This window comes from Euprymna scolopes, chromosome 6 (genome assembly GCF_053919585.1).
Source record: "Euprymna scolopes isolate OS-2025 chromosome 6, ASM5391958v1, whole genome shotgun sequence".
Classification (NCBI taxonomy): domain Eukaryota; kingdom Metazoa; phylum Mollusca; class Cephalopoda; order Sepiida; family Sepiolidae; genus Euprymna; species Euprymna scolopes.
This window is the reverse complement of record NC_136487.1, coordinates 151,016,787-151,039,836: the sequence shown is the minus strand read 5'-3', so window position 1 is coordinate 151,039,836 and position 23,050 is coordinate 151,016,787. Positions and strand designations below refer to the sequence as shown.

The following is a 23,050-nucleotide window of genomic DNA, read 5'->3' as shown; positions in this document are numbered from 1 at the left end:
AATAATACATAGAGATGAAAGATTCCTCTCCCCTAAGAATAAAACATATATTCAATATCTGCTTTTGTTTTTTCATTGTTTATCGAAATTTCACGTCAAACGGACCACTAGAAGTTGGTCAACTGATCAGTTATCTTCGAGGGGGCCCAAAAAACATGTCATTATCTATATATATAAAAGACAAATGTTTGTTTGTAACGCTAAAACTTGAGATGAAAGATTCCTCTCCCCTAACAATAAAACATATGTTCAATATCTGCTTTTGTTTTTTCATTGTTTATACGGTCCCGAGCAACGCCGGGTAGCCCTGCTAGTCTTCTATATATATAAATCCCAAATGTCTGTGAGTTTGTATGTTTGTATGTAACGCTAAAACTTTTGAAAGACACAACCAGACTTGATAAATTTGGTATCATATCGAAGCCCCGTGTCCCGGATGACAAATATCGAAATTTCACGTCAAACGGACGAGGAGAAAGGGGTAAACGTATCAGTTATCTCCAAGGGGGTCCCAAAAAAAACTGTCATTGTAATGCTTTTTATTACGTAATTCTTGAATGATCCAATGTAATTAATACGTAAAAAAAAAAAAGCTTAGTCATGTCACGTGACGTGACGTCAACGTCCACTAATGGCGAACAATTGTTAATAAAAAAATCTTTCTCCGATACTTTTGCATTTTTCTCTTCGGCTCAGTTATATCTTTTTTTTTACTTTATGCCAATGTTTCCATCGTTATTACCTGGTTAAAAATATTATTTATACAAGAGTTTTAACGAAAAATGTCAGGAAAAAATGTACGGGAATAAAAAAATTCACCTTTCAAAATATTAGACGATTATAAAAATATCGTAATATTTATGTAATGTAAAATAATTAGCCATTTTGTATATTACCACGTGACCTCATACCTCTTAAGCTGGAAGGGGGGGGGAGTAAAACCAACACCGTCTCTCTCTCTCACACTTACTCTCTCTCTCTCTCACTTTCTCTATCACCCTCTTTCTATTTTTCTATTCGTTTAAAAACGCTTAGTGACGTCACGGTTTGGTTACTATGGAAACACTTACTTTTTGTGCTGCTTCGAAAAGGAACAAAATTCAACATACACCGCTTCCTCTTCCCTCCCTCCCTCTCTCTCTCTCTCTCTCTCTCTCTCTCTCTCTCTCTCTCTCTCTCTCTCACACACACACACACACACTTTCTTCGGTGTGTTTTTGTTGTTACGTACGTATTTTTTTATATTTTTATCTCAGTAATTTTTATTATATTTAATAACATTTTCTTTTTTTTTTTTTCATGGGAAATTATTTTTCTATTCGTTTTAAGAAAATGCTATTAAAAAATAAAAATGCGATAAATTCTGGCAACAGTTATTTATTTATGCTATTCGCAGCCGGCCGGAAGAAACGCGCATAGACATTTTGTAAACATTGTTTTTAAAAAATAAAAAATAATACTTCTATTATGTTTTAAACGACTGTAATAGTTTATTTTGGAAGTATAAAAAAAAGTCCATTAATTTGAACTTAAAGCCTGTTTGAATAAAACTTATATAAAAAAAAACCGTCACTTCCGGCAAATGGCTATGTAAACAACTGGTGGCATTTTTCGAATACATCGGTAAACACTGTATGTTTTTCGAGCTGAATAAATATGTTACATTGAATAAAAACACAAAAAATATATCCAGTTGGATAGAAAAGTAACTTATCTTGCCTTTCCTAACATTTATTTGTTATATATTTGTCCTTTGACCGTCCACTAATGGCGAGTTTTTTTTTTTTTTAAATAAAACTAATTTTAAAATTTCGATGTTAGAAAAACAGTCCATCACATGTCAATATAAAAATTCTCTTTTTGTTTGATAAAAAGAATAAACAGTTAATAGATACAACAAAAAAGTCCATTAAGTTCAACAAACTAAACTCTTTTATTTATAATAAAACTCTTCGACAGTTTAAATGCTTTCAAAATCCTATGTAAGTATATCGTTTTTACTGTACACAGATTCGAAAAAGTTGTCATCAAACAAATATATGACAGAGTTGAATAAATATGTTACATTGATTAAAAACACTTCTTATTAGCATTTTCTTTTTATATGACAACGTTAATGTTCATGAATCTCTCATTTAATCATTTTTATCGACTATCAGCCAAATAACCGGGGTCTAAAATTTGGGAAATTATTTTTCTATTCATTTAAAGAATATGCTATTAAAAAAGAAAAAGTCGATAAAAGTTAGACATAAACAGTAAAAAAATAGAAGATATTATTATTAAATAACAATAATTATTAAAAATAAATATTAACATTTACAATAATAAAATGAGTTAGTATTAAAAATAATTATTAAAATAAAAATGAGTTTATTATTAAAAATACATATTAATATTCAAATAAAATTGTTTTTATTATTAAAAATAAATATTAATATTTAAAGTAGAATAAAATGTGTTTATTATTAAAAATAAATATTAATATTTAAAGTAGAATAAAATGTGTTTATTATTATAAATAAATATTAATATTTAAAATAATATGTGTTTATTATTAAAAATAAATATTAATATTTAAAATAATATAATGTGTTTATTATTACAAATAAATATTAATATTAAAATAAAATGTGTTTATTATTAAAAATAAATATTAAGGAAGGTCAACAGGTGGAGGAAAAATAGTCAATGCAGGTCATACCACCTGACCAGCTAAAATCGCCTTTTTATATAAGGCAGACAGTCAGACTATTTGCCTTGAGGGCGGGCTAAGCCCTCCTACCCCCCCCCCAAAGCTGAGAGCTGGGGAAACTTCTCTCAGAAGGGGTATGGGAGGACAGGGAGACCTTCCCTCTTTCAACTAAGAGATAGATATCCTTTTGTATGGTTGATTGACCCCCCCCCCCTGTCGGTTCTGCTTACTCCATTCGGAAAGAGATCAACCTTACACAAAAAAAAAAAAAATATGGGGACAGGGAAGCCTTCCCGGGCCCCCTTTCTGGGAGGAGAAGTTCCCCGGCTCCTACCTTTTTGGGAGTGCTCAGCCCGTCCTCCAGTCAACCACAATATTTGAAGAATAAAGATATTTTTGTTTTTGTGTTTTAGGTGGTGAAGGTGATCTGGGGAGTGTTTTTTTTTTTCACAAAAAAGGTACTTTTTACGAATGGGTATCCAAGAAAATTACAGTATTTTGTCAGAAATTAAGATTTTCATTGACCACTCTCAATACTATCAGAAATGAACAAAGTTAATTAAACAGTCTACACAATATAAACTAACTGTTTTGTTGGCTTTTTATTCTAACTCCAAACTAACCCATAACTACATTTTTCTTTTATTTTGCAAATTTGATTTCCTTTAGTTTATATTGTGTAGCTGAATCAGAAATTGATTTATCTTTTGTCATTTGTAGTTAACATGCTATCAGCGCAATTACTACAGTGTAATCACACATGATCTACCAAAATAAAAACACTTCAGATAAAGTCTTAAATAGAATTCAGTTCCTTACATGACATCTGATGAAGTCAGTACAAACGTTACAAACTAATACTTGAAAAACAATTTGACATTTACTGTACTACAATATCACATTTGTATAGAAGTAGAAATCTGGATACCTATTCTGATACCTAATAAAAGAAAGGACACTCTTTGGGGCGGATTTTGATGATAACAAGTCACTAATTAGAAATTATAATAAACATTGAAATAATTTAAGAATTTTAACAAAATAAAATTACTTGGTAATCACCCAATTTCTGCCACAAAATTTTATTTGGCAAAACTCATAAGCATAAAATATATATTTTCTAATTTCATCTTTTTTTTTTTACATAATCTGGTTTGATATTTTCCTAAATATTCAAATCACTATATTTTGCTGCTTAATATTAAATACAGCAAATGAGTTATTTTTATGCATCAAACAATTACATTTTCTCATTCATCCAAACTAATCACTGAACATCAATTTCATATTGTCTTCACTAAAATATTACTGTGCTTGATGTCATCAAGTAGAGCGGATCATTTTTTTTTACATTTGTTTACACATTTTTTACAAATGTTTTTGAGAGTCCATACAAAGTTATAAGTGTTCAACATTTTTTTTCATTTGAATATATTTTGTCTAAGATTCTTAGCCTATGTCATTGCATACCAATTTGTTTCTTGAAAGTTAAGTTCACTGTAAAAACATCTGATACACCAAAATCCCTGATACCTGTTTCTTATAAGCGCCAAATAACTATCACTATTTCGATTTGTGTTTCATGAGAACAATTCAATATTGATACATTATAAGAAACATTTCCAGTGCTTTTCTCTTTTTAGCAATAGTTGGTTGATAATTAGAGGACACAACTAACCCTATACTATGCTTTACTTTGTTTTGTATATATATTTTGTATTGTGTGAAATTAACAAAGATTCATATGCAGGAATCTGTTGATACATTCCAAGAATCCCAATGCGACCAACAAACTTGAAAGACTACAATTTCTTTTTACTATGACCAATAAGAAAGCTCAAGGACTAAGTTGTTGGACTCATCCTGATCACCATTTTAAATTATTGTTAACAGTAAGTTTAACATTTTAAGTACAGAATAATATTCCTTTTGATATTTATAAATTACTATTTTCTGTGACAGATGTTACTTTTTCAATATTGATTGTACCCTCTTTTGTGTTTTTAAATTTTGCATACAATAATATTAAGCACACCATACCAAGACCACTATTTGAGCATCTAATAAACTGCCTACCAAGACCAATGTTTTCAAGTGACAATGGAGAGTATTCATGTTATGTTTCACATTTTTATGTTTTGAAATATTTTGCTGCTTAATATCAAATTCAGCAGATGTTTACTTTGTTTTGTGTATATACTTTATATTAGGTAGAATAAACAAAACTTAATTTCGCTACCATCATTATTTGTAGTGACATGCACTGTTAACATAAATAAAATCACTGGTGACAATCCCTGATACCTGTTTCGTATAAGCACCAAATAACTATGATAATGTGTTATTGTTGATACATTATAATAAACATTTCCATTGACTGGTCGTTTGCTTAGCTTAGGTTTACATCATTTTTTCACAATGTTTCTCTACTTGCTTTCAGCATGAGAGCAGATCATATTCTGCACATGTTTCATGCATATCACAAAAACTTATAATATTTGATCAACATTTGACTAACAATTTTACAAAAAAGACCTACCACCTTAAGGGGGGTAAAGGTAAGGCTCCCCACATAACCATAAAAGAAAGCCGCCCCCCCCCATACAGTGGGAAAGAGCTCCCTTCCCATTCTGGGGCAGAGAAGGGGCAAGGAAAACTCTTAAACATAAATGGTCAACGGAGGGTATACACCCTGGGAAACTAAAAGTCTATATGGAATCTGCATAAATTAAAATATCCTGTTTAAGCGTATTGTATGACAGGGAGGGAAGGTCAACAGGTGGAAGAAAAATGGTCTACGCAGAGCATACCGCCTGACAAGCTAAAATCGCCTTTTTATATACGGCAGACAATCAGACTCTGATTGCCTGGACGGCGGGCTGAGCAATGAATGTGGAAGCCGGGGAACTTCTCTCAGAAGGAGGATGGGAGGCCCAGGGAGCCTTCGCTCTCCTCCTAAGAGAGGGATATCCTCTTACTCCCTTTGGAAAGAGATCAACCTTACACAAAACAAAAAATATGGGAAGAGAAGCCTTCCCGGGCCCCCCTCCCCCTTCTGGGAGGAGAAGTTCCCTGGCTCCAACGTTTTTTTTTGGGGGGGGGGGCCTAAGCCTGTCCTCCAGGCAACCAAATGAAAAAGAAATTTACCCATCCCACCTTTGTAGGAAGTGTGCTCAGCCCACCTTCTGAGCCACTGTGAAAGTTTCCTTCCACCAAAAGGGAAGGGAACGAGGAAGGAAAAGTCTCTGAGAATCTTCATGCAATTTCTTTGACAAAGAAACTGTTTTCACTTGATTCCACACAAAATTTTTATTGCTTTTTCATCTATTGTCTTATATTAGGATTTCTTTATGCATGTTATTTTATTTAAGAGTACTAAATAGCTTTTCAGTTTCTTGAGACTCTTTCAACTGTCTGGATTCTGCAGCAACGTTGTGGAGTGATATCTAAAACATAAATTGGTACTTTATAACAATAGGTATGTAGAATTCTAACTCGCCAGTGTTGATCGTTTCAATTATTTACAAATTCACCAGGTCCTGGATATGACCATAAACTGTATCCAAACATGGGGCTTTGTGAAGTGTGAAGCCACCATTTAATTGCTATTGCTACCAGGTCCACTCTGATCTGGAGTAGTAGTACCTGTTAGGGTCCCAATTATGAGTTAAATAGAAACCAACATTAAATAAACAAATATATTCTAGGAAAAAAAAATGTCACTAGATTGGGCATGAAATAACCTGATATAGTGTTGATATGTCATAAAACAAAATGAACCAACAAATTCACCAATCGACACAATATCAACAAATGTATCTTTCTTTTCCTTATTCTGTGCTTATTTCTTGGTACTAAGCTTATCATTAACTAACCCTGACCTTTCTTTTACTTTGTTTTGTGTATATATTTTATTTTGTGTAGAATAACCAAAAAGACATTTAGCTACCACATTTGCAGCGAAATGTTAGCATACATAAAATCACTGGTGACAACCCATGATGTTTTTTCTTATGAACACGAAATAACCAACACGCTTTCCATTGGTTTTTCATGATAACAATTTAATATTGATAAATTATAATAAACATGTCCATTACTTTTCTTTTTTTATCAATAAATATACTTGGTTGATAATTAGAGAACACAATGTTTATTGTAATAAAACTTGTGATCTATAACATCCAATTCTAAAAATTAAACTTTCCTTTCTCAATTGAAACAAACAACATACCCCACACTATGTTCCTAAAAATGAGGATTTTACTATTGCGTTTACATAATTTTTTAGCTATGTTTCTCTTACTTTCAGCATGAGATCATTTTCTACACGTGTTTCATGCATACCACACAAACATTTTACCTCTGACATTTTTAATTTTTTTCCAATTTCCTTTCACCATGAACATTATCATTAGTACAGTTTTCATTTAAAATGAAGCTGTACATGGTTACTATTACTTGGAAAGCAGATCTAAAAAAAAAAAAAAATAACTGTTTTCACTTTGAAAATTTACGATTTATAGATCTCGGATTTGGCCCTTCTTCACCTTTTATCTTACATTTGTAAATATTGTATATATAAACTTTTTTCTTATTTCTCCAATGTTATTTCATTCATGCAATTTCATAATCCACCAACATTGTATAAGATTCAATTCCATTTGACACTTGAAAACAACTTTTTATATAGTAAACAGCATTTATTTCTTTTCAGACATATTCTTATTTTATTTTATTTCCAGTACTATGTTTTATTTCATTTTGTGGACACTCATTTAACTCTCTGGGATGCTGCAGGGAACATGTAGAGTGATATATCAAACAAGAAGTGGTACTTTATGACAATAGGTATCTAGGATTTACACATACCAGTGTTGATAGTTTGAAATATTTACAGACTAACATTTTACACAATATAAACACATGTACCTTTTTTTTTTCTTTTCCTTTGCTTATTTCTCGAACCTAAACTTATCATTAACTAACCCGTAACTTTGTTTACTTTGTTTTGCGTATATATTTTATATTGGGTAGAATTAACAAAACTTAATTTCGCTACCATCATTATTTTTAGTGACATGCACTGTTAACATCAATAAAATCACTGGTGACAATACTTGATACCTGTTTCGTATAAGCACCAAATAACTATCACTATTTCGATTTGCTTTTTCATGATAATATGTTCATCTTGATACATTATAATAAACATTTCCATTGACTGGTCGTTTGCTTAGCTTAGGTGTACATCATTTTTTCACAATGTTTCTCTACTTGCTTTCAGCATGAGAGCAGATCATATTCTAAACGTTTCATGCATATCACACAAACTTATAATATTTGATCAACATTTGACTAACAATTTTTTGCCAATTTCCTTCAACATTCTCATTACCATTACTACAGTTTACATTTTGTCGTTAAAATGAAGCTGTACATGTTTCCTTTTACTTGGAAACCAGATTTGTAAAAATCCCATTTTTTTTTCACTCTGAGAATTTTCATTATATTTCTTTGACAAACGATTTATTTTCAATGAACTTCAGCACATGATTGTTACTGCTTTTTCCCCTTTTGTCTTATATTTGTTTTTCTTCATGCCAAATATTTTATATATCAATTTTTTGCTAATTTCTTAAATTTTATTTCTTTAATTCTTAGTCCACCAATATAGTATAAGTTTCAATTGCATTGAACGCAATGTTTTAGATAGTAAACATCAGCATATTTCACTTTTCAAGCACTTTTTCATTTTATTTCAAATACTATGTTTTATTTCATTTTGTTGACACTCATTTACCTCTCTGGGGTGCTACAAGGAACATGTAGATTGATATACCAAACATGAATTGGTGCTTTATAACAATAGGTATCTATAATTTTGCTTAATTCTCTAACCTAAACTTATCATTAACTAACCGTAAATTATGTTTTAGTTTTGTGTATATATTTTATATTGTGAAGAATAAACAAAAATTCATTTCACCACCACATTTGCACTGTTAGCATACACAAATATCACTGGTTACAATCATTGGTAGCTGTTTTTTAAAAACACCAAATAACATTCACGCTTTCCATTGGTTTTTCATGATAACAATTTAAGATTGATAAATTATAATAAACATGTCCATTACATTCTCTTTTTATCAATAAATATACTTGGTTGATAATTAAAGAACACAATGTTTATTGTAATAAAACTTGTGATCTATAACATCGAATTGTATAAATTAAAGTTTCCTTTCTCAATTGAAACAAACAACATATCCCACACTAAAAATGAGGATTTTACTATTGCCTTTTAGATCATTTTTTAACAATGTTTCTCTTCTTACTTTCAGCATCAGAAAATATAATTTTCTACACGTGTTTCATGCATACCACACAAACGTATATGTGACCAACATTTTACCTCTGATACATTTCTTTCCAATTTCCTTTCACCATTGTCATTATCATTAGTACAGTTTTCGTTTTGTCTTTAAAATGAAGTTGTACATGTTTCTTAATACTTCGAAACCAAATATATCAAAAAATAATTTTTTTCACTTACAAAATTTTCATGATATTTCTTTGACAATCATATTTGTTTTTAATTGAATTCAGCATATGATTCTTACTGCTTTATCACCTTTTATCTTATATTTCTTTTTCTTCATGCCAAATATTTTAAATATCAAATTTTTGCTCATTTCTTAAATTGAATTAAAAAAATGGATTTTTTTATTCCACCAATATTGTATAAGGCTCAATTCCATTGAACACAGTGTTTTATATAGTAAACATCAGCATTTGTTTCTATTTTATTTCAAATACTGTTTCATTTCACTTTCTCGATAATCATTTACATATTTGGGGTGCAACAGGGAACATGTAGAGTGATATATCAAACATGAATTGGAACTTTATAACAATAGGTATCTAGAATTTCCACATACCAGTGTGGATAGTTTTAAATATTTACAAACTTACAATTTACACACTATAAACAAATGTATCTTTTTTTCTTTTCTTTGCTTATTTCTCGAACCTAAACTTATCATTAACTAAACCTAAACTTTGTTTACTGCATTTTGTGTATATATTTTATAATGGGTGAAATAAACAAAACTTAATTTGGCTAATATCATTTGTAGTGGCATGCACTATTGACATATATAAAATCACAGGTGACAATCCTTGATTCCAGTTTCGTATAAGCACAAAATATCTATCATTATTTCGATTTGTTGTTCATGATAAAAATTTAATATTGATACATTGTAATAAACATTTCCATTGCTTTTATCTTTTTATCAATACATATACTTGGTTGATAATTAGAGGACACAACTAACCCTATACTTTGCTTTACTTTGTTTTGTATATATATTTTGTATTGTGTGGAATTAACAAAGATTCATATGCAGGAATCTGTTGATACATTCCAAGAATCCCAATGCGACCAACAAACTTGAAAGACTACAATTTCTTTTTACTATGACCAATAAGAAAGCTCAAGGACTAAGTTGTTGAACTCATCCTGATCACCATTTTAAATTATTGTTAACAGTAAGTTTAACATTTTAAGTACAGAATAATATTCCTTTTGATATTTATAAAATACTATTTTCTGTGACAGATGTTACTTTTTCAATATTGATTGTACCCTCTTTTGTTTTTTTAAATTTTGCATACAATAATATTAAGCACACCATACCAAGACCACAATTTCAGTATCTAATAAACTTCCTACCAAGGTCAATGTTTTCAAGTGACAACGGAGAGTATTCATGTTATGTTTCACATTTTTATGTTTTGAAATATTTTGCTGCTTAATATCAAATTCAGCAGATGAGTTCTTTCTTATGCATCAAACAATTACATTTTCTGTTATTCATTCAAACTAATTATTGAAAATCAATTTCATATTTTCTTTACTAAAATATTACTATGCTTGATTTCATCAAGTGGTGCGAATCTGTTTTTTACACTAACAATATGCACATTTTTTGAAGAATAAAGTTGTTTTTTTTTAAGGTGGTGAAGGTGATCCGGGGAGTGTTTTTTTTTTTTTTTTTTCCAAAAAAGGTACTTTTTACGAATGGGTATCCAAGAAACATTCAGTATTTTGTCAGAAATTAAGATTTTCATTGACGACTCTCAATACTATCAGAAATGACCAATCTACACAATACAAACTAACTGTTTTGTTGGCTTTTTATTCTAACTCCAAACTAACCCATAACTACATATTGCTTTTATTTTGCAAATTTGATTTCCTTTAGTTTATATTGTGTAGCTGAATCAGAAATTGATTTAACTTTTGTCATTTGTAATTAACATGCTTTCAGCGCAATTACTACAGTGTAATCACACATGATATACCAAAATAAAAACACTTCAGATAAAGTCTTCTTACATAGAATTCAGTTTCTTACATGACATCTGATGAAGTCAGTACAAACGTTACAAACTAATACTTGAAAAACAATTTGACATTTACTGTACTACAATATCATATTTGTATAGAAGTAGAAATCTGGATACCTATTCTGATACCTAATAAAAGAAAGGACACTCTTTGGGGCGGATTTTGATGATAACAAGTCACTAATAAGAAATTATAATAAACATTGAAATAATTTAAGAATTTTACCAAAATAAAATTGCATGGTAATCACCCAATTTCTGCCACAAAATTTTGATTGGCAGAACTCATAAACACAAAATATATATTTTCTAATTTCATCTTTTTTTTTTACATAATCTGATTTGATGTTTTCCTAAATATTCAAATCACTATTTTTTTGCTGCTTAATATCAAATACAGCAAATGAGTTATTTTTTATGCATCAAACAATTACATTTTCTCATTCATCCAAACTAATCACTGAACATCAATTTCATATTTTCTTCACTAAAATATTACTGTGCTTGATGTCATCAAGTAGAGCGGATCATTTTTTTTTCATTTGTTCACACATTTTTCCAATTTATATATATTTTGTCTAAGATTCCTAGCCTATGTCATTGCATACCAATCTGTTTATTAAAAGTTAAGGTTCACTGTAAACACATACGTTACACCAAAATAAAAACGCTTTCGATAATGTCTTGATATTCAATTAAGTTTCTCACATGACATCTTATGAAGTTAGTAGAAATGTTACAGACTTTTGAATCTCAAACACTTTCAATACTGTGCACTGATATTTTCTTTTTTGGAATATAAGCACATTCATGATTTTTTTTACAAACGCCAACAAATGTCACATTTTGTAGCAATGTACTGAAACAATTATAAAAATAGGTATCTAGGAAAAGGCCACTACATATGTTATAAATTCCAAATTTCCACAACCTGGCAAATACTGGTACACGCTAGCAAATTTAGATTTGCAATTACAGAATATGATTCTAATTTTTTCCTTTGCTCTTTATTCTAACACTACACTAAGTTTACTGTGTTATTTCGCTACAGTTGATATTGTGTAGAACAATAAGAAAATCATAGTGAACAATGCATTCAACAAAATTTCACACAAATTTCTAGATACCTATATCTAATAAGTTCAAAAGAAAGGACACACTTAGGGAGGTATTTTGGTGGTCAAGTCACTAAATAGAGATTAGCTGGTTTCCCGGCATAGCCCAGGATGTAATAAAGATTGACTGAAATACATGTTCTAGCTGGTTTCTAGGCGTTGCCAGGGATGTAATATAGACACATTATGTTGTATATTACCTGTTCTCTTCTCCCTAAGGTAAAACAATTTCATATACATGCTGTAAATTACCTATGCTAGGGATAAAACATGAACAATACCAGTCCTAGGGTAGATAAAACAAATAATACATAGAGATGAAAGATTCCTCTCCCCTAAGAATAAAACATATATTCAATATCTGCTTTTGTTTTTTCATTGTTTATACGGTCCCGAGCAACGCCGGGTAGCCCTGCTAGTCTATATATATAAAAGCCAAACGTCTGTGTGTATGTATGTTTGTTTGTAACGCTAAAACTTTTGAAAGACGGAACCAAACCTGACAAATTTGGTATCATATCGAAGCCCCAGATCCCGGATGACAAATATCGAAATTTCACGTCAAACGGACCACTAGAAGTTGGTCAACTGATCAGTTATCTTCGAGGGGGGCCCCCCAAAAAACCTGTCATTATCTATATATATAAAAGACAAATGTTTGTTTGTAACGCTTAAACTTAAGATGAAAGATTCCTCTCCCCTAAGAATAAAACATATGTTCAATATCTGCTTTTGTTTTTTCATTGTTTATACGGTCCCGAGCAACGCCGGGTAGCCCTGCTAGTATATATATATATGTCGATCATGGGAGACGACGTAAACTTTTGCAATTTTTTTTTTTTACAAAGATGACTCATTGCGCTTTAACATACACCACCTAATATTACTAAATGGTCACCCATCTGGTACTGACCAGACTTATCATTGCTTAATTTTGGTGATCTAACAAGAAGCGCTATCTAAACATGATGCCAGTGTAAGTAGAGATATTTTGGAAATTACCTTGTCCAAGATTACTTGCAAGATTTGATTGTCTAATCTACTACATAATCCATAGTTGGATATATGGGTTCATACCTTTCCCAAGAGTATTAGTGAAAGAGATGCCGTAGTCTAGACAAAATTCGAACCTAACAGTTTACACCTGTAACCACTCCACAATGTCATTCCCTAAAATTTTTGGAAAATATGAAAAGCTTCTAAATTAAAGCAATATTACCAGGAAATAGAATCTTAGATAAGTATATTTTAATTTATATCAGTGGTCAAGAGGGCAAAATTCTTGGATGAAAGTCAATGGCGACTTTAGTCTAGTGTTCGAACCCAGTGGTATAGCACCATATATATATAGAATAGAGAGACGAATGAGGGAGAGAGAGAGAGGGGGGGGAGATTTCTTGCCAACACATAAGATTCTCCTCTTCCTTTCTCTATGTCTTCTTATCTTTCCAGCAACAAGACGTCCAGGATGGCTTGAAACAATGTCAGGATAAACAAAGTAAGACTGATATTATTTCAGAGCATTCCTCCTCTGAAACTAGTTGCATAACCAAGGCTTGAGAGTCTAGTTTACTCTATTTAATCCATAACCGAGGAGAGGATATATGGATTCATATTAGTGAAAGCGGTAGTCATATAAAATACGCTATAGCATGAACCAAACAAAAAAGTGCAGATAGGACCTTTTTAACATAAGGTGACAACTTCTAGTCTTCTGGTGTGACACGCAGGCACTAATCAAATGTTTGGTCAACAAAAAAAAAAAAAAAAAAAAAAAAAAAAAAAAAAAAAAAAAAAAAAGATGAAAATAAATAATTCCAAGTACATGAATAAACCGTTAACATAAACGGCAAATATTAATATATTTTAAATACATTGTTTTTCATAAATCATTCATAAGTTTTTAAATGCAAAGGCTTTTTTCAACTCATCCATCTTGAGTGACAGATATGAATTATGGATAGGATTTCGAGAAACACTTGCAGAATTAAAGAGAAATGGTGGAAAGAGGAATTAAAATTAAAAATAATAAAAACAAGAGAAAATAGTCATCTTTACTTGATGTTTCATTGATATTCATTTTTTGCTGACTTCAAATCAAATGAGCAAAAGTCAAGCATGAGGAAATATGACCAAATATTCAGTTACTTCTTAATAATGTTATCTGATCAACCCTACTCACAAGACAACTTATGATCTTTTTTTGTATATACATATGTTAGCTGGAGACCTGGCGTTGCCCAGTCGTACAATATGCTTAAGCATAGTATTTTAATTTATGTAGATTGCATATGTATTATTATAGACTCAATCCTCTATTGAATATTATATATTATGAGGAATAACTTTGAAAAAAAAATTAAAAAATGATAATATCGTTTGCGTTTGTTTACAATATCTCGTCAGCCATAAGACAACTTTAAAAAGTATTTTTTTTTGTATATCTTTACTATCATATAAAGTCACTTTGTGTGTGCGTGTGAGTTTCTTCCTCATAGATTCCGAAACGGCTGAGCCTATCTTTTGCAAATTTCACACTAAGGTAATTTATATTTCTGGCAGTGTTCTTAGAAATGCTTTGTACAGAAATTCATCTAAGTATTAAAAATCGAAAAAAATCTAATCTTAAAGATAAAAAGAATTTTTACAGAGAAATATTTTACATTGCACTGGTGTAACTTTTTTTATCCATAAGAGACGAAAGACTATTTTTAAGATCGTCAAAACCAAATATCAGCTGACGTGATATTGTAGACAAACACAGACAGAATGTGATGAACGACATTATCATTAGTATTTTTTTTTTTATTTTTTTGCGAATTAGTCCACTGGGCAAATTATTCCTCATAATATATAATATTCAATAGACGATTGATTCTATAATAATACATACACAATTTGCATAAATTAAAATATCATGTTTAAGCATATTGTTTGTCTGGGCAATGCTGGGCGTCCAGCTAGTATATATATATATATACAGTAGCGTCCAAAACTAAAGGAACAAAATTTTAAAACCTAATATTTGTTAGAAATAACAACTGTGAAAAGCTGAAATTTTGACAACCGATAGTTGTTATCCATAATAACATACTAAAATTTGAATAATTTGCAAAGGATAGAAAAAAAATTACAACAATCATTTATTTATTTTCAAAATAGGAACGTCCAAAAGTAAGGGACAAAATTGAGAAAAACAGTGTAAACAGTATGCTATATTCAATTTTTTTTTATTTCCTCTAAAGAATAAGTCTTACTTAGTCATTTATAAATGTTGCATCGGCCGGCACCATGTCGAAACGCCAAAAACTTGATCACTCTGTGAGACAAGATATTGTGAAGCTACACAAGGAAAAGCACACCATTAGAGAGATTTCAGAAAAAGTGAAACGTTCCAAGAGTGTTGTAAGCAGGGTTATTAAATTCTACAATGATACTGGCAAAATAGTGCTTTTAAAACCGGCAAATCCTGCAAAACTTCAGCAAGAGAACAAATAATGCAGTGTATGTCATTAAAGGACCGTTTTAAGTCTTGCACAGAAATGAAAAAGGTTATGAATAGTACCTCATGTGTTAATGTGTCAAGACAGACTTTCTAGACAACTTCAAGAAATAGGGCTGTTTAATCGAACCCCAGGGAAGAAACCACTAGTTAGTTTGAAGAATAAAAAGAAGATATTAGAGTTTGCAAACAGGTATGTAATTTGGACACATGAAAATTGGGAAAAATATTTGTCAGTGATGAAAGCAAGTTTAATTTATTTGGAAATGATGGAAAAAAACAATGTAAAGAGACGTATTGGTGAAAGATTAAGTGCAAAGTGTACTAAGAAAACTGTCAAGTTTGGAGGTGGAAGCGTCATGGGATTTGGAATGTTTTATAGCCAAAGTACAACGCCTCTTGTCTGGTTACAAACTCGTATAAATGCGCAGATCTATAAAAACATTGTTCAAGATCATGTTGTGCCAATCATACAGAATTCAGGTTTTGATAGGGCTACCTTTATGCAAGATAATGGCCCATGTCACAAGGCAAAGGTGGTAACGAGTTACCTTAGCGAGCAAGATTTTGAAATTATGGATTGGCCACCACAAAGTCCTGACTTAAATACAATAGAAAATCTTTGGAAGACCTTCGGAGTGAAAGTTATGGAAAGAAATCCCACTAACACGGAGGATTTGTAGGTGAAGCTTCAAGAAGAATGGTCTAAAATTAGTATCGAGGATTGTCAAGAACTGATTCGTTCTTGTAGTCGGAGATGTGCAGCTGTCATTGAGAGCAAGAACTCATTTACTAAATATTGACTGTACATGTATTTTTATTGTTTTTTGGCTGTTTACATTGTTATTCTCAATTTTGTGCCTTACTTTTGGATGTTCCTATTTTGAAAATAAATAAATAATTTTTATAATTCTTTTTCTATTCTTTGCAAATGATTAAAATTTTAGTATGTTATTATGGATGATAACGACTATCAGTTGTCAAAATTTCAGTTTTTCATGGTTGTTATTTCTAACAAATATTAGGTTTTAAAATTTTGTCCTTTAATTTTGGACGCTACTGTATATAGTCATCCACATACAGTACTGTTTAGCTGTTTCACAGTTCATCAGTGTGGCTAGACAAACAACTACCTAAAGCCAGGATCGAAACCCGACAGTCCAAATGACAGTCAGAACTTCTAACCATTGCGCTATTCGGCTGCTGCTATACAGGCAGTGAATTAACAATGTTTTGACATTGTCCAAATACCTAAGCTCAGTTTGTTTACACAAAGAGCATCGCTTAATACGCTAATGGTAATTTACACACACATACCGGGTTAAAGGTATTCAAGAGTGATAACTAATGAATTTAACAAGGTTATTAAGAGTGCTCAATAAAAAAAAGAGCAAGATATATTTTTATTAATATAAACAAATTTAAATGGTCGCAACACTGAACATGCTAATGTTTCGGGCAGATGGTCGGTTAAAACTAGAAGTCCTCATCAGGCAACTTAATAAATGGTTGCTTCCCACAGAAGAAATTAGGCCTCAAATGAAGAAAAAAGAAACAGTTCAATGAAATAAAATATTATAAAATTAAAGAGAGGGGGAGAGGGGGGGTCATGTGACATGTTACTGCAGGCATTAAAAGAAGGGCAAAAGGAAGAAAGAAAAAAGAAAAAGAAAAAGAAAAAGGCAAAAGTGGGGACGCCCAAGTGTAGTAAAGCCACTTATTCCCTTTCACCTCTTCCTCTAATGATTTTATAGTACTTCTCACCTCCCCCCCCACTGATAATCTTTACTACACTTGGTCATCCTCTTTTCTTTCTTCCCTTTTCTTCTTTCTTGTTTCTCTTGTCCCTCTTTTAATGTCTGCAGTATATATGTCACATGACCTCTCTCCTCTTCTCTTTAATAATATTTTATTTTAAGTAAATTGAACTTTTTTTTTTTTTTTTTTTTTCATTTGAAGACTGTTTTTTTTCTGTGGAAAGTTACCATTTATAACTTACCCGGAGAGGAATTCTGGTTTTAACTGACCATTTATCTGAAACATTAGCATGTCCAGTGTTGCGACCATGTAAATTTGTTTATATTAATATATATATATATATACTTTTTATTTGTTTTACATAAGAATTTATATGTCACTACACATTCATGAGCATGTTTTGGTCAGCCATTTACAAGTAACTAGAGACCTCTTCAGGCGATATTGCTTATACAAAAGTAGAGTCTGTAATGAAAAAGTTTAACTGAAGCTTTCTTTAAATTTTTCATGACAAACTCTACTTTTGTATAAGCAATATCGCCTGAAAAGGTCTCTAGTTACTTGTAAATGGCTGACCGAAACATGCTCATGAATGTGCAGTGACATATAAATTCTTATGTAAAACAAATAAAAAGTATATCTTGCCCTACTTCAGTATTGAACACTCTTGTGTGAACCTCGTTAAAACTTCATTGGTAGCTTCACCTCTGGAAAATATTACCCTGGAATTATATATATATATATATATATATATATATATATATATATATATATATATATAAATTAGACTTCTTAGCTGTTGGCTTTTATATATAAGAAATATCAGGATTAAATTCATTTATTTAAGTAGTGTCTTGTCTGGTACAGGCATTGACGGCTTTGACTCTTCATCTATCTCTCTCCCTTGGGGCATTCATGAATTCATTGTTGCTCATCATTTTTTATGTTGCGCAGGTGTTCAGACTGTCCACATATGTTTTTCTCTGTCATCATCTGCTTCATCTACCTTTGATCTTTCCGTTGAATTAATCTTTTCTATTCTGCTTTTTCTGGAGACATGGTCCATGAACCTCAGCTGTCTTTTTCATGCTGTTTTTATTAGAGACCTTTCTGCGTTTGCTATTTCTAGTACCTCTTGATTTATTTTCTTTCTGCCCAGGATATTTTCAAAATTCTCCTCAGGAACCAAATTTCAGTTGCATCCAGTCTCCTCCTCCATGCTATTGGTGATTGTCCAACACTTTCCACTGTATAAAAGAACAAACTACAAATACCACAGTAGTAAATAGATTTTTGGAAAAAAAAAAAAAAAAAAAAAAAAGTGTGTGTGTGTGCATGCAAAAATTTAATTGTAATATCAACAAACCATCATAAATTTAATTCAATGTTCATTTTTATATGTTGGTACATATTGGACGACTTTAAGTTATCTATCATTGGCCTAGTCTTCATTTATCCCTCACTTCCTCTCATATTTTTATTAGCTTTCCCTTGTGAACTGCACCTGCTATCTTAACTGTTCTACATTTACTAAACCAAAAACTCTCATGCAATTTTTTTAATGTGACCATACCATCAAAGTATCCTGTTCTGCATGCATCTCCCTGTACTATTCAGATTTAATCTTCCTCTGAGGTTATCAGATATAAGCCTGTCTATAAAAATCACGACACATTCTTGATACCGTTCTCATTATTTCTCTCCATGCAACGCATGACCTCAACTCTCACTAGCCAGGTTTCATTCTCATACATCATCACACTGGTTGACAGTGGTAATGCTTTGCTCGTTAACAATGGGAGAAATTTATTAAACTTACTCCATCCACTTCTAATTCTTACACTCAAACTAGCACTTGCTCCACCCCGTGCTCCAAGTGTATCAAACCATCTTAAGACATATTTGACTTTAATACAGGTAGAGGATTGCGTGAGGCAAGAAATACTTTCCAAAGCAGCAGAATGATCCAACCATTTTATTCAGTGATTTTAGCAACAGATGCAAGTCTGAAGTGCAGATCAGTCCCAGAAACTTATCAAAGTAGTGGGCTTTCTCAAGGCAAGAGCCTTTAATTTGCATTGGGGTAAAGTGAATATCCAAGCATTGGTGGGGAAAGGAGAGAGACTTGGATTTAGATGCATTAAAAGTAATCAGCCATCTTTTTCCCCCAATTTCATCATGTGCTACAGGGTGGAAGAAAGAGAATAAAAAAAATCTTGATCATTAATGCTCTTCGAAGTGTTGCCATAGATAATTGCATCATCTGCATAAATGTCAATAAATGGCCTTAGAATGTTTAGGGAGACCATTGATGAAGATCAGGAAGAGGGTTGGGCCCAGAATGGACCCTTGGATCTCATCACTATTGATGCTATGTACTTCAAATTTTTGCCCATCAATAAGTGCTTTTCTAAACTATCAGAGAGAAAGGATTTATGGTTGAGAGGACATTTCCAGATATTCCGTAACTAATAAGCTTGTGAAGTAGACTATTGTGCCAAACGTTATCAAAGACCTTTAATATGTCATGAGTTGTTGCTCTAGAAGAGAAGCCCCCTATTAATAGATTCACAGATCCTGTATGATATTACAATCAGCACATCATCTGTTGATCTCGCAGGATGAAATCCATATTGCTTGTCACTGACTAGGCTATTTCTGCTTAGGTGATTGACAAGTTATTTTATCACAGATTTAAGCAACTTATGATGTACAGAATATTGTTTTGTTCATCTTTTTTAGATTTATTTTGTTTTATTTTCATTATTATTGTGACTAGGGCTAGGACAACAGCATATTCTGTTCATTGTTTTGACTCTCAAGGATGTATCTTGATATTTTATATGCTTTTATATAGAATGATATGGTTCTCGGTTGATTAACTGTGTCTGACTGTGTCAAATATATACACGAGAGTCAAAACAATGATAAGAATATTCTTCTTTTTTTTTTTTTCTTTATTGCGTTTTCACCCCAAACAAGGCACATTGCCACTTTGGTGTAGGGGGCTACTATCAGTGGCAACAACTACTGGACTACTATGTGGGGATTTGGGCTGCAAGATGTCTGTTTACGTTACATTTGAACTTCTGCACGTCAGTACAGTTGGGGAAGCAGGGACCTGGAATGGAATTCCAAAATCTAGCGGTTCTGGGGAAGAAACTACTGAAGTAGAAATATCTTTTACATCTCGGGATCTCTACTGTGTGGGGGTGGGATTTAGCTGCCTGTCGGGTTTGTCGAGGGTGTTTACGTCGTGGGGGCACAAGTGCTTGCAGTTCGTCAGAGCATTCACCATTAAAATACTTGTAGAACAGGCAGAGGGATGCAACATTTCGTCGATGGGACAAAGGCTGAAGCTTAGATGCCAGTTCAGGGCCTACCAAATTGGCGACTCTCTTTTGAACGTTGTCTAGGAGCGAGAGACTAGTAGCAGATGCACCAGCCCAAATATGACAGTAATACTTCATACATGGGCGAATGGTGACAGATATACTTTCAGGTATACAGGATAGAGGTACAGGATACTTTCGGGTGTTAGTAGTTTTCTAGCATGGTAGAGAGAGCCTACCTTCTTTGCAGTGGCTCTGCCAATGCTTTCGATGTAATTGTTCCAACTCATGTTTCCTGTGAACGTAAGGCCAAGGAGTTTGAAAGATGTACTTTCAGATAAAGAGTCGTTGGCCATTGCTATTGGTGGTAGAGAAGGTTTCTTGTAATTATTGAAGGAAACTAGTTTAGTCTTGGCGGCATTGAATGTGACCATCCATTTTTGTCGCCATTCCACTACAGATTGGAGGTCATCCTCTAGTGTTTCTGCCATTTCTTTAGATATGTGTTCATTTGTTTTCCTGTGGTGCTTGTTATAGAGTGTAGTGTCATCAGCATATATACCCATCTCAGAGGCAATTTTGTCGGGGAGGTCATTTATGTATATTAGGAACAACAAAGGTCCAAGGATAGACCCTTGGGGTACTCCCGCATTTATATCATATTGTTTAGATGTTTAGATTCTGTTGTCATAGACCTAATTATTACTAATCATATGTGACCTACAGAAGTATCATTTAATTAGTACTACAATCTACCCCAAGAAGGAAGTAATGCCTGGGAGGACTGCTTCATAACAGAACAGGTACTACACTATCCCCTCTCTCCAAAATAGAAAATGTATTCCTTAGCAGCAGTAGGTCTTCGGTCAGGGTTGACCACGGGGTGATTCAACCGTTGGATGCTAGCCTGAGTGAAGGGGTATGATATGGGGAACAGGCTTTTGCCTATTTAGCATGATGCCCCCCCCCACCTCCATGTCGGTGATTAATTTAAAGGAGCAGCAAGGTTTTTACAATTTGATACGAACACTTGCAGGAAATGGTAAAACAAAGTTGTAGGTAAGGCTGAACTGCCTTAAGGGATGCACTCTGAGTTTTTCCTTGAGGTTTACTCCTGGGTATTCCACATGACAGGGGAGGTTTGAAATCAGGATTTACCTTTCCCTAAATGGACTGCCTTTCAAGTCTGACAAGCTCTACCTACCGAAAATTCCTGGGAGAATGGTTTTACAGCAACAGAACAGACTCTCCTTAAATTGAGGACTGTTCATCCCACTTTTTTCTCAGAAACTACTCAGCCGATCTACTTAAAATTTTGTAGGGACGTTTGTTACGATAAAGCGCAGCAAACTACGTATTCTGGTATCTGTTCGATGCACTGTAAGGGATTAATAGGGATTAGCATTTAAGTTCCACTTTTTCCACTAACATGTCTAGTCAATTTATATTCTTAACATTTTAATTTTTAAAATACCTTCCTAATAATAAATACAAGGGATGTTCCAAAAGTAATGCCTCCTACTTTTTTTATTCTGTCTGAATGGATCATAGGGAATTGCAAATTGGATTTTTATGATGACTGAATTTAAGCATTCATGACCTGAATGTTTTATCTCCTTTTTTTTTGCAGATATTGACAGTGTGAGACCATAAGAAAGCAACACGTGTCAGAAGCAGAGATGCGTCATTGAATTTCTGGCAAACGTGCATTGAGAATGTTGGTAACTATGTAGAAAATAAATTCTGGAGCACAAAAGGTAGCTCGTTTTAATGGTGCCATTCCCGTTATTGTAGCTCTTCAACATTTTGCATTGAAAAAAAAAAAAGGAGGCTTTACTTTTGGAACAACCCTCGCTTATGCGTGTTGTGAGTGCATGTTTTATAATCCACATGGATTCAAAAAAGTGATTAAAAAGAAATCAAATATATAGCAAATAAATTATATCAGTGATAGCCAATAATTTGCAACCCATCTGCATCGTTTTTTGGTGTTTTTAAGTAATCTTAAATGGTTTTTATTTAATCTCACATAATAATTCTTTTTATGGATTTTAAATTTCCAACGAAGATGGCTGCCATCTTGTCCATTTTTGCCGGCCTTGTTTTGGAGTTTAACAATTTTTTAAGGGAGGGCGGGGGGGGGCAGATATTCGCCATTGAAGAGTCCTGTCCGTGCAAGGAAAGTTTTTTTTTCTTCTTTAGATAGAAGAAGGTGGAGGGAGGGGGAGTC

At 32.4% G+C, this 23,050-nt stretch overlaps 1 protein-coding gene across 2 annotated transcripts in view; it reads right to left on the bottom strand.

Annotated features, from left to right (window-relative positions):
- LOC145278040 (uncharacterized) overlaps positions 1-23,050 on the bottom strand; it is a 399,772-nt gene that overhangs the window by 57,180 nt on the left and 319,542 nt on the right. The window lies entirely within an intron of this gene.